Source organism: Saimiri boliviensis, chromosome 2 (assembly GCF_048565385.1).
Source record: "Saimiri boliviensis isolate mSaiBol1 chromosome 2, mSaiBol1.pri, whole genome shotgun sequence".
In the NCBI taxonomy this organism is placed as follows: domain Eukaryota; kingdom Metazoa; phylum Chordata; class Mammalia; order Primates; family Cebidae; genus Saimiri; species Saimiri boliviensis.
Window position 1 is genome coordinate 143,197,542 of NC_133450.1, and position 13,662 is coordinate 143,211,203.

Genomic DNA, 13,662 nt, shown 5'->3' on the forward strand with positions numbered 1-13,662 from the left:
GGCCTTGTATTATTCAGCACCTGATACAACCCCCTATAGTATAGTGGGGGCCAATACATTCGACTGGACATGAAGTGTATTGAATTTTAGGCCCTAAACCATTGAAATTCTGGTTTTGCCTAAATGAGCAGGACCTTTGATTTTAGTCCCAGAACCTCAAGGGCCCTCAGGAGCCTCCCGTGGGGATTAGGCCAGTAGCTCCATAGTAAGAGTTGGCGGGTATCAGTAGCATTGTGGTGAGCTCTTCTATCCTGACCCTCTGCACGCTTGGGTGTCATGTCAGAGCTGACTCAGGAGGAGAAAGGGTTGGGGGAGGCAAGTTGACGCTTTCTCAGCCAGTTCGGAGGAAGGAGCCTGGACTGCCCTCGTTTTGGGGGTGGGGGGCGGTGCTGGGTGGTAAACTGGGCTTCCTTCTGATCCTGACACCTTGCGAGTACTCAGCGTGGAAATGTTTATGAAGTGAAGGGGTGGATGAATGAGGATGCCGCACAGTGCCTGCCCTGCACTGTCTGGTGCAGCCTGCCTCCCTAAAGTGATAGGGAGGGAAGGGACTTTTCAGGTGACTCCTGTCCCTTCACTGTCTTCTTTCTCTGCCCATCAGCTCCTGCTGCAGTGTCCCAGGCTGCTGGGGATATGGCTGCCAGCTCCTTTACATGTTGTCTGGGAGATAAATACATGAATATGTGCTCACTGACAAGTGAAAATGTTGTTTTTCCTCTGGAGGCCCAGAGGATGGTCTGACGGATTGTGAGTTCTCAGAGTCTCTGAGCAGGGCTAGTGCAGCAGAGGTGGGCTGATAACCATTTGCTGCTGCCTCCTGCCCACCATCCCACAGGGCTCCATCGCTGTGGCCCAGACCCAGCTAAATAGGCCTTCCCGCCCCCAGACTAGCTGCTTTGCTGGTGGCACCGCACCGGAGAGCAGGAGACTGTGTCCCCAGCGGAGCACCGTTGGAGTGCTGAGATGGCGTGCTGCCTCCACCTGTCCCTCCCAGGCTGGCAGCCGTCCTTAACATGCAGGTTCCTCTGAGCCAGGAGGCTGCCCCAAACAACTCCATCTAAAAGATCAAGGCCAGGTGTGGTCTCTGCCTCCAGGAGATGAGATGTGCCCTGGCCTCTGCTCTGTGGTTTACTCAGAGCAAACTGTATTTTACCATCACTCGTTTTTTCATTTTGTCACTGGAAGTAAAGCTGAGAGATGACTAACTCACATCTCGGGAAGCCTGTGAAGGCTGTGGTTTTCATCTCTAGGTCAACGCCTAACGGTGATGGAAAAGAAACGCTTCCTTGGGAATAGGCCACCATGGACACAGGCTGCCGTGAGTGGTACTGGACACCTGCTGGGGCCACAGTCATCTCATCTGTGAAAATGGGAGGGAAGGGAAGGTTTAAACTTAACCCTGTGAGCGTGGCCAAGGTCCGTGACTCCCGTGTGACTCGGTCTCCTCATCTGTCGAGTGGTATGAGAATACCTCCCTCTGGTGTTAGCATGAGGACCGAGCATATGCCTAGAGCTCCCCACATGTTTAAAGCCCTACTCCTGGCTTAAATTGTAAGTTTTTAACAGTCTAAATTTTTATGTCTAATTAAAAAATTTCTGAGGGGAAGTTTAAAAACAGCCGCCGCTGATTTAACCACTTGATTGGGCTCTAGGAGGGAAGCCGCTTTGAGTCCCGAAGGCTTTCCTGGCAGGTAGGGAAGGGGCGCCCAGGATATCATCTTCAGACTTTGTTCACATGGAAAAGTTTACCTGACAGGGGCTATGGCTTCTGTTTCAATCATATGAGACGCTTAAGTTACTGGAATTTTTCTCTATGTTTAAAGCCAGTTGTGTTAAGAAATAACAGCTTTTTACTCAGAGTAAACTGTTATTTTACCATCTACTAAAGATGGTGGCATTTATCCCAAAGAGGGGTATATCTTTGAAATATCTGGTGGCGGCAGACGACATTTATAAATGTTTTAACTGAGTGCCAGGACTGGGCTAAGTGACTGTATGTACAGTACTGTATGATGTCCTCCCCACGGTCCAGCGAGGTAAGGATCACGCTCCCAGTTTACAGCAGAAAAACACGAGGTCCAGGGAGGCCAACTGACTCAGCGTCACACAAGATGAGGGCCTTTCCCTTCCATCTGAGACATGGGTGGGGCAGGAATACGTGGGTAGACTGTTCTAAGCCCAAACAGAGATGATGAGCACTGCTCCTATTTGCCACCATGTCATAGCCATAGGACGTGGCAGTACCACTTTGAACGATCATGGTCCCTGCCTTCAGAGAAAATCAGTTTGCATTGTTGGGAAGCTGTGATCGTAGAGATTTCTTCCCTTCAAACAACAGAAGACTGCCTCTTCTTCCATACATTCCATCTCCAGACCTTGCACAGTGACATTTCTTGAGGCCATTGCCCAGCAACCTCTGTCCCTGTACCAGCTGCCATGGAGGAGGAAAAGGGGTAACATGTCTGTGTAGGAAGATGGTCCCCTCCATAGCTTGGGACTGCAGTGCTGCCGTGAGGCCTGCCCAAGGTGAGCAGGAAGCCACCTGTGACTCAGTCTCCTCATCTGTTGAGTGGCAATAAGAATGCCTTGGCAGGCCGCAGTGGCTCACACCTGTAATCCCAGCACTTTGGAGGGTCAGGCGCGGTGGCTCATGCCTGTAATCCCAGCACTTTGGGAGGCTGAGGCGGGTGGATTATGAGGTCAAGAGATCGAGACCATCCTGGTCAACATGGTGAAACCTCGTCTCTACTGAAAATACAAAAAATTAGCTGGGCATGGTGGCGCGTGCCTGTAGTCCCAGCTACTCAGGAGGCTGAGGCAAGAGAATTACCTGAACCCAGGAGGCGGAGGTTGCGGTGAGCCAAGATCGCGCCATTGCACTCCAGCCTGGGTAACAAGAGTGAAACTCTGTCTCCAAAAAACAAAAAACAAAAAGAATTAACAGGAAAGGAATTGTAGACAGCATATATAACCTAGTCTTTCAAATGATTTTGCTATTTAGAGAAACAAATGTGGGAGTAACTGAAGGAGAAGGTGGGCTGAAAAGGATTTGGGTTTTTCAGATGGGGGAGATCTACCGTGTGTATGTGCAGACATGAAGGGACACACAGCAGAAGAAGACCTGGTGGTGGGGAGAAGAGAGAATGGCTGGTGTAATCTGTTGAGTAGGCCGGGTGGGTCGGGCCTCACTGCACAGATGAGATGCCCAAAGATTCACTGACTGAGTACTGGTTTTAATTCTTAGGTTAACCTCATGAAATTGATACTTTTGTTAAAAATATATTGATTCAATCTTGGTTAAACATAAAAAATTATAGGATTCGATTGTATTTATATTAAGTTCCTAGAATTTTTCATACAGTAAGGGAGAAGAGATGGAAAATGTTTACTTACTGGTGATTTGGGAGGCCGAGGCGGGTGGATCACAAGGTCAGGAGTTCAAGACCAGCCTGACCAAAATGTTGAAACACCGTCTCTACTAAAAATACAAAAATTAGCTGGGTGCGGTGGCACATGCCTGTAATCCCAGCTACTCAGGAGGCTGAGGCAGGAGAATCGCTTGAACCTAGGAGGCGGAGGTTGCAGTGAGCCGAGATCGTGCCATTGTACTCCAGCCTGGGTGACAGAGTGAGACTCTGTCTCCAAAAAAAAAAAGAATCTTAGACCTTTTTTTTTTTTTTTTTGAGACAGTCTCGCTCTGTCACCAGGCGCCAGGCTGGAGTGCAGTGATGCGATCTTGACTCACTGCAACCTCCACCTCCTGGGTTCAAGCAATTCTGCCTCAGCCTCCTGAGTAGCTGGAACTACAGGTGCACGCCACCGTGCCCAGCTAATTTTTGTATTTTAGTAGAGACGGGGTTTCACCATGTTGGCCAGAATGGTCTTGATCTCTTGACCTCGTTTTCCACCCGCCTTGGCCTCCCAAAGTGCTGGGATTACAGGCATGAGCTGCTGCGCCTGCAAGAACCTTAGACCTTTGTATCTAGTTTATTTCACCTTTTTATTAGAATATACTATACATCAGAAAGTGCATACACATATCTTGGCCAGGCTCGGTGGCTCATGCCCATAATCCCAGCACTTTGGAAGGCCAAGGCAGGCGGATCATCTGAGGTCAGGAGTTTGAGACCAGGCTGACAAACACGGAGAAACCCCATCTCTACTAAAAATACAAAATTAGCCGAGCGTGGTGGCACATGCCTGTAATCTCAGCTGCTTGGGAGGCTGAGGCAGCAGAACTGCTTGAACCTGGGAGGTGGATGTTGCGGTGAGCTGAGCTCACGCTATTATATTGCATCCTGGGCAACAAGAGTGAAATTCCATCTCAGGAAAAAAAAAAAAAAAAAAAAGGAAAAGAAAATACACACATATATCTTAAGTATATAGCTTACAGGATTTTCACAAGTTGAACACGCTGGTACAGCCAACTCCCAGATCAAGAAACAAGCCATAAACTATCACCTCAGAAGCCCACTGCCTCATGTCCCCTGCCACTTAACCACCCCACTACTCCCCATTTGAATCTGGCTTCTCTCTATATTCATGAGAACCATCCATGTCATGTGTGTAGATTGCATGGTATTCCACTGTGCGAAGGTGCCATGGTTCACCCATCCTGCTGTCAACAGGCATTCGCAGAGCGTTGCTGTGATATTCTGGTACGTGTCTGATGGTGAATTCACACAGGCGTTCTTTGGAGTGGAGTTACTGCGCTGGAGAGGAAGCATATGTTCAGCCATAGTGGGTGGCTGTCAGTCAGCAGCAGGGGAGAGAGCCCCCTTCTCTTCGTCCTCACCAATAGTGTTTCCTGTTTTTTATTTTATTTTATTTTATTTTATTTATTTATATTTTAAAGACGGGGTTTCACCATGTTGGTCAGGCTGGTCTTGAACTCCCGACCTCAGGTGATCCGCCCACCGTGGCCTCCAAAGTGCTTGGATTACAGGCATGAGCCTTTTTTAAAATTTTATTTTATTTTATTTATTTATTTTTTAGTGTTCCCTGTTTTGTTCCTTTTAATGTACTGCTTCCTGATGAAAATGTCATTGAGCACCTTGTTGTATGTTTATTGGCCACTTGAATGTTGCCTTTTGTGAGGTGTCCAATTCTGAATCTCTTTGTAATGCTTACCAGTTATACAAGTAAAATGTAAAGGGTGGCTCTGTCAGATCTGAACCCAAATCCAAGGCAAAGCTTGGTTTCCTGCATTAGCAAGTAGGCCCCGGGGCTCAGACTCCCTCCTGTGCCTCACCCCTTCTGCCACCATCCAGGACCCCACTCTTTGGGGCAGGTACTGCTGGCAGCATTCAGCTCAGTGCGGGGCAGTTGGACCATATCGCATCAAGCGCCCCGAGCTCATCCTCTGGACCTAACAACTCCATCCCTAGGAGTCTGTCTCATCTCATCATACAAGAGCGCAGACTGGCCAGCATTAGGGTGTTTGTCAATGCAGCATTGTTTGAAGAGCAGAAGTTAGAATCTATTCAGTTGGGGGCCTGACTGCCTAAATATACTGTGGTCGCCGTCCAGCAGAGCGTCATGCAACCATTAACTGCACTCACATGGGAAAATGCCCACAATGGCTTGTTGTTTAAAAAAACACAATGTGAAGGCCGGTCACAGTGACTCACGCCTGTAATCCCAATACTTTGGGAGGCCAAGGCGGGTCGATCATGAGGTCAGGAGTTTGAGACCAGCCTGGCCAACATGGTGAAACCCCATCTCTACTAAAAATACAAAGATTAGCCAGGTGTGGTGGTGGACGCCTGTAGTTCCAGCTACTCAGGAGGCTGAGGCAGAAGAATCACTTGAACCCGGGAGATAGAGGTTGCAGTGAGCCAAGACCATGCCATTAAACTCCGGCCTGGGTAACAGAATGAGACTCCATCAAAAAAAAAAAGGCGGCGGGGGGGGGGGGAGGAATAGTTCTACTGTATGTGGAGTTATGAGAAATTGTTACCTTCTGCATTATATATTTTTACAGTGCTTGGATTTTTATAATGAGATTGAAAAATTTTTTTAAAGATAGGCTTAATATTTCCATTAGCAGTGTCATAAATATCCAGCAGACTTCCTCAACAATTTGGTAGTAGGAACGGATTTTCATGGCAAAAGACCCTTTGGAATTGCAAAACTTCAAATATTGTTTTCCCTCTGTTTTAACAGGAATAGTTCTATATTAAGTAAGACAGGATCTTTTTAATGTGAAAGTCATTAGAAAAATATAACTCCAGTTTGCTTTTGGCTTGACTAGACTGGAGTTATTTTTAGCTTTTGCCTTTTTAAGTGTTGGCAGAGACCTGGTGAGATTATCTCATGACAATAGTAGCTGCCATTTATTAAGTATTTGCTATGTAGCAGGTCCTTGGCTACACGCTTTACACACCGGTCATGTTTAATCCCCATTAACCTACGGAAGGAGCTGGGTCTGTGGCTGTGCCTTTTCTCTAGGTGAGGAACCGAAGGCTCAGGTGAAAAGCTTGCCCAGGTTAGTGGCCAGGCTCAAGTTAAAACAAAGACACACAGACCTGGCGTGATGGCTCATGCCTGTAGTCTCAGTACTTTAGGAGGCTAAGGCAGGAGGATCACTTGAGCCCAGGAGTTCAAGACCAACCTAGGTAACATGGCCAAACCCTGTCTCTACCAAAAATATAAAAATTAGCCAGTCTCATAAACTGGTCTCAAGATAAATAGATTTAAAACAAAACAAAAACACCAAAAAACACAGACTTCAACTGTGCCGCCTGTCATGCCCACAGCCCTCTGTCTCCATCTTTATATTGCAGTCCACAAAATCCTAGACAAGTGAACTTTTAAAAAATCTGAAATTCTCATCTTTAAGAAAGCCCTTCCTAATGTCCCCAATCACACCACCACTCCGTTTGTCCTTTTTATGCGTTTGGAAAATGGAGACTGTGGATTAAGTAAGTGATCTCTAAATCCTTCCCATTGCCCTACTTCCGAGCCCAGTATAACATAGGGAGTGAGGAATTAAAAGCCACAGCGTTTCTCTAGATTGGCTGCCTCAAAGTTGTCCCTGTTGCCCTTGACTTTGTGATCCCATGTGTGGTTGATGTTTAGAGACCCACCCCCATCCCTGGTGAGAGATTAGGCTGAGACAGAAACCACTGCTAAGTTGGGATCCCAGCTGCTGCTACAAGTGACACAGAAAGAAGGCCAAGTGATAGCCACATTTGTCAGCAACAGGCAGAGACCATCGTTCAGCCTGGCCAAGGGGCAAGTTAAAAATCTAAGAATGAAATGTTGGCACTTGGCAGACCACTTTGGAAGAAATTGGGTTGGCTTTGGTGTATTTTTGTTCTGTTTGGTTTTCTGGTGTTCTGTGAGCAGGCTACATCCTCTCCTCCAGCTATCCTCTTTCTCTCGGTAGAGAAGGACATCCATCCGACAGCCAGATCTGCAGCCTGCGATGGTTACCCAAGAAAGTGGCCGCTGTTGGTAACATCACAGTCATTTATACAAAAATGGCTTGTGAGCTCATGTAAGCCACCCTTCCTCTGGAAGAAATGACTAGCAGATTAGTCATTGGGAGTCTCTGACCTTGGGGTAAATGCCACATAGAGCAAGAGTCTGAGGCTTCATGTCTGTAAGTTCAGGTGAACTGGAAGTTGCTCTCACGGATTGAATAGATCACAATAAAATACACCAGCTTATGGCATTTCCAGGTGAAGCAGGACTTTTGTGTCCTTGCTTAGACATGGCCATGTGGGAAAGTGTAAGCGTCTGGCAGCCCCAGGTGCTGGGAGGAATATGGAGTAATCTGGACTCTCCTAACCTTGCTAGTGGGACTGGAAAGTGGGAGAGCCACTTGGGAGAATCGTTTTGCAATATCTGTAAGAATAAATGTGGCATATGGCCTACAATGCAGCAATTCCACTCTTAGAGGACTCTTGGCATGTGTTCCAGGAGACATATATGAGACAGGTATGAACAGCATTGTTTATGAAAGCAAAAATGCTAGAAGCAACCCACTGTCCACTGACAGATCAGATATAAAGCTGGGATTATGAAATCTATGGAATTTCTCAGCATTGAAAATGAAAGCACTGCCTGCTATTGAGTAAAAAAACCAAGAGCGTGAGAATCTTTACAATATGCCATCACTTATGTAAAGTTCAGACTTAGGAATTACAGTGTATATGTCGATATAAACTATCCTGAAAAGTAAGGGATGGTGAGTCCGAAAGTCAGAGTCGGGCTACCCATAGGGAAGTGATGTGGCTGCAGAGGAGCACATGGTGGCACCAGTGGAATCCAGCTGCTTCTCAAGCGGCACTGTCCAGTATGCCAGTCATCAGCCCCGGAGACTGTTTAAATTACACAAGTTAACTCACAGTTTGGTGCCTCAGCCACAGCAGCCACAATCAGGCCTCAGTAGCTATCAGTGTCTGTTGTGTTAGACAGTGCAGGTACCAGCCACCTCCATTACTGCAGAAAGTTCTGTTTGATAGGCCAGGTGGTGGATGCATGGATTTTATTCATTCCCTGTAACTTGTATATGTGTTTGTATGAAATCTTTACATTTTTTGTTTTAATTTCAGTTCTAGAGAATTACTAAAAAGGCGCATACACAAAATCTGCAGTGTAACTCCCTAAGTGTGAAAAGCAGGGGAATAGCAAGAGAGTGGTCGGCGACACTGCCTGAGATGCTGGAGTCATGTGGGAGCACTCCCTTCGCATCCCCCTCCACCCCAGGTGGTTGGGGCAGGGAGACTACGTCTGTCTGTCTGTGTGTCTGGAGCTGTTAAGATTGCCCTAATAGGGCCGGGCGCAGTGGATCACGAGGTCAAGAGATCGAGACCATCCTGGTCAACATGGTGAAACCCCGTCTCTACTAAAAATACAAAAAATTAGCTGGGCATGGTGGCACGTGCCTGTAATCCCAGCTACTCAGGAGGCTGAGGCAGGAGAATTGCTTGAACCCAGGAGGCAGAGGTTGTGGTGAGCCGAGATTGCGCCATTGTACTCCAGCCTGGGTAAGAAGAGCGAAACTCCGTCTCAAAAAAAAAAAAAAAAAGATTTCCCTAATAGTGTTCATGTGAGGTCACTTGTTGTTTCCTCCCACCCTGCTATCACAAGGCATTAAAGAACTTCCTCAACACTCAGAGGCATAGTGTGAATGACTTTGAAAATCACCTGAAGCCTGTGCTGCTAACCCAAGGTTTCAAGAAGAAGGTGACAAACATACTGTTCTACTTAGTGCTGTCCTCAATTTCCATCGTTGAGAAGGTTGGTTGTCATTTGAAAGAATGTCTTCTCTCTGCCTGATTTATGGCGTCTTGTGCTAGATCTGGCTGTTCTGAGGCTGATACCCTGAGGAGGAAGATTTATTGGTAGGTGCTGACATGGTTTCCCAGCTGTGCCCAAGGCAGACTAGAATTGTGAGTGCAATAATAAACCTCCTGAGTTCCATCAACAGCCCATAGGCAGAGGTGCCCTTAATTGGTCCCTGCCCTTGCAAGAACTCGAAAGGGCTTTTTGGTAATCAACCTCCACACCTCAGTTGTCTACCCTAGTTCCACCCTGATCATGATGGTGCAGTTGTGAATCTTGCCAGCTCCTCAACCCCATGCCTGCCCAGACAGCATCTCATGTCGGCAGACAGTGGAGAAAGCGGAAGTTGGCTCACCAAGCCTGAAGATCTTTGACCACCAGAGAACTCGTGCATCCTGCCCAGACTTCCCCATTTGTTCTGCTTTACCTACTTTTGGGCTTACTTAACAGGGTAGAAGTCGCATGGATTAGAAAATTGCTCTGACAGCCCATCTGACTTGGGAACCTGCTTGGTGAGGGAAGAGGACACTGTGGGGCTGCTATCAGAAGACATGGGGTAGAGACAGCGGTAGGATCCATACACAAGGAGGCAAGTTAAACCCAAGAGGGAAATAGAGTAATAGGCTAAAGGCCAGATTGAGACTTCTGGTTCAGTGCCAAAGGAAGAGAAGAGTGGGCATTTATAAGGTCCTCATTTACTCACAATAGTGAGTTAAATGTTCAGTGCTGCAGAATAACTGGATGAAGTTCTGGAAGCAGTTGGGAAATAAGAATTAGAAACTGATGAACCTTGCTTTGCCTCCAAGCTCCTTATGTTGAGCAGGTGCCATGTGCCAGGCATTTTGTGAAATAACCTTACTGCATTATCCACAATCAGTATCTCATTTAATCTATATCACATCAACTGTCTCAAGAAGGAGAATGTTATCTCACCCATTTTTCAGACAAAGGAAAGATTTAGAGGGATGATGTCTAAATATTTTAATGTAAGCATTCTGACTCCAGTGCACACCCCTCTTTAAAAAACTTTTTTTGAGAGATGGGTTCTTGCTACGTTCCCCAGGCTAGTGTCTAGTGCAGGCGTCCCCAAACTACGGCCCGCTGGCTGCATGCGGCCCCCTGAGGCCATTTATCCGGCCCCTCGCCGCACTTCAGGAAGGGGCACCTCTTTGATTGGTGGTTAGTGAGAGGAGCACAGTATGTGGCGGCCCTCCAACGGTCTGAGGGGCAGTGAACTGGCCCCCTGTGTAAAAAGTTTGGGGACGCCTGATCTAGTGGCTGTTCATAGGCACGATGATAGCACACTACAGTCCTGAAATCCTGGACTCAAGCAGTCCTCCTGCCTCAGCCTCCCAGGTAGCTGGGACTACAGGCATATACCACCAAGCCTGGCTACCAGTGCACACACTCTTAAGCACCACATGAAGGATTAGACTGTTCACATAAGTGTGGAAGTATAAAGAAGAAAGTATAAACTGTAAATGGGACCCACCTTGCTTGGGTAGGGAGAGGAGAGCTGGAGAAGTCATGCCATCCCAGTTTACCTGAATGCCGGGGATGACTACTCACACAGGAGGGCTGCTGTTGAGAGCCTCCTGACCTGTTGAGTTGTTCCAGGTGAGCTAACCAGGTGCAGCAGCTTCCTGTTGATTTGCGGCCTCATTTGGGGACTAAGATAGGCTTTTTGCAGCTCTGCCCAGCACACAGCTGTGAAGCTGTTTGGTTTGACCACACGTGAATGCAGGTCAGGCCCTGGCTTTCTCTCCGGCGCAGAATGCAGTGGGTGCCTAGGTAATTTGGAAAGGGTAGATAGTTTACCTGATCCTGCCTGGCCACCTGGAAGGTCTTTAACAAAGGAATTGTACTTTGGCCTTGTTAAGTCACGTGCAGCAATAGTAGACACAGTGAGCGCCCTGTAGTACGAGGTGCTATGCTATTTATTCTGAGGGTTGTTTTGGTTTGTTTTGTTTCATTTTGTTCTATTAAATTGCTGAAAAAAACTTGACAGAGGGAGTGCTTTTTATTTTTTAAACTCCAGGTATTTATTTTTCCATTGAGTAGGACAGTGTTTTGTTCCTTAATTTTCTGCCAATTTCAAGTATTTTCTGCTGTTACTAAAAGAAGCCATCTTCTTCCTGGGATATTTTTGTTTTTGGTTGATTTGTTCATTTGTTGAATATGTGTTTACTGATTATCTTCTATGGGCCAGCTACCATGTCAGCACTGGGAAAACAGACATGAACAACACAGGTACAGTCCTCAGGGAACTTGCCCAACGCACCCCTCCCCGGCCCCCGCCACCTTTTTTTTTTTTTTTGAGACAGGGTCTCACTCTGTTGCCCAGGCTGGAGTGCACTGCTCACTGTAGCCTCTAACTCCTGGGCTCAAGCAGTCCTCCCGCCTTTTTGTCATTATTTGAGACAAATAAAAAAGTTAACTGTACCACAGCCTCTGGCAGGCCCTTTCAGAGGTGTTATAAAAGAAGGCATTGTTATTACGGGAGATGACAGCTTCTTGTATGTTACTGCCCTGAAGACTTTCCCGTGGGACAGATGGGGAGGTGTAAGATGATGATACTGATGATGCTGCCCCTGTAGACCTACGCTGATTAACGTCTTCTTTGTCTTTAATGAAAAGCTTTTAAAGTAAAAAAATAATTTTTAAAATAGAAAAAAGCTTAAAGAATAAGGACATAAAGAAAATATTTTTGCCAACCTGGACAATGTAATGAAACCTTATTGCTACAAAAAGTTTAAAAATGAGCCAGGCATTGTGGTGTTTGCATATAGTCCTAGGTACTCCAGAGGCTGAGGCAGGAGGATATCTGAGCCCAGGGATTCAAGGCTATGGTGAGCTGTGATCATACCACTGCACTCTAGTCTTAGCAGTAGAGTGACACCCTCTCTCAAAAAAAGAAATGAAAAATATTTTATACAGCTATAGTATGTGTGTATGTTTTAAGTTATTACAAAAGAATAAAAATGTTTTTTAAAAATTAAAAGTTTATAAGGTAAAAAAGTTACAGTAAACTAAGTTTAACTTAGTAACAAAGAAAATTTTTTTTTTTTTTTTTTTTTTTTTTTTTTTTTTTTTTTTTTTTTTTTTTTGAGACGGAGTTTCGCTCTTGTTACCCAGGCTGGAGTGCAATGGCGCGATCTCGGCTCACCGCAACCTCCGCCTCCTGGGCTCAGGCAATTCTCCTGCCTCAGCCTCCTAAGTAGCTGGGATTACAGGCACACGCCACCATGCCCAGGTAATTTTTTGCACCTTTAGTAGAGACGGGGTTTCACCATGTTGACCAGGATGGTCTCGATCTCTCGACCTCGTGATCCACCCGCCTCGGCCTCCCAAAGTGCTGGGATTACAGGCTTGAGCCACCGCGCCCGGCCAAGAAAATTTTTTAAATCCATTGAGTATAGGTTAAATCTGCCATAGTTAAGAAGTTTACCTTGGCATAGAGTAGTGTCCTAGACCTTTACATTCGCTCGCTCAATCTCTCAGAGCAGCTTCTAGACCTGAGGCCTCCATTCATGATAGTGCCCTTCACAGGTGGAATTTTTATCTTTTATACCGTATTTTTACTGTACCTTTTCTACATTTTGGTATGGTTGGATGCACAAATACTTACCATTGTATTACAGTTGCCTGCAGTACTCAGTACAGTACCATGCTGTACAGGTGTGTAGCCCAGGAGTAGTGCGCTATGCCATATAGCCTAGGTGTGTAGTAGGCTATCCCATCTAGGTTCATTTGAGTCTCTGTGACATTTGTACAAGCAAGTCGCCTAATGATGCATTTCTTAGAACTTGTTCCTGTCCTTGAGCAACGCGTGACTGTGTTTTCTTGCATCCTGTGGATTTGTTCACTTTTTTAGTAGTGGTATTTGCAGTTCAAAAGTTGTTAATTTTGATGAAGTTCAACTTTCTATTTTTTGTTTTGTCACTTGTGCTTTTGGTTTTGTATCTAAGAAAACGTAGTCAAATTCAAGGTCACAAAACTCCTGTTGTTTTCCGAGAGGTTTACAGTTTTAACTCTTACTAGGTCTGATCCAGTTCAATGTCAAATAGGAGTGGTGAGAACAGATGTCCTAGTCTTAATTCCTGATCTTTGGGGCGAGTCATTCAGTCTTTTACCACGGCCCAGAGGGTTTTGAACACCTTACTTCTAGTTCAGTCACCACGGCCAACTCTGGAGCCTTGCACATGTCACTTGTTGCAGTTTCCTAAATTAAAGAATGAAGAGGTTGATCCAAAAGGGCCTTCCTCGCAGGTTGTGGTGAGCCAAGGTTGCGCCATTGCACTCTGGCCTGGGCAATAAGAGCAAAACTCCATCTCAAAAAAAAAAGGCGGGGGGATGTTTCCTTCCCAG

The 13,662-nt window shown here is 46.2% G+C and overlaps 1 protein-coding gene across 20 annotated transcripts in view; it reads left to right on the forward strand.

Annotated features, from left to right (window-relative positions):
• Positions 1–13,662, forward strand: part of RAPGEF1 (Rap guanine nucleotide exchange factor 1) — a 157,810-nt gene that overhangs the window by 70,272 nt on the left and 73,876 nt on the right. Inside the window, exon 1 of one of the 20 annotated variants that reach the window (XM_074394592.1) lies at positions 5,926–9,249. The exons of the other annotated variants lie outside the window; for them this stretch is intronic. The gene's annotated coding sequence lies outside the window, so the exon portion shown is untranslated. Of the gene's footprint in view, positions 1–5,925; positions 9,250–13,662 lie in introns of those variants that run through there. 20 annotated transcript variants of the gene reach the window in all.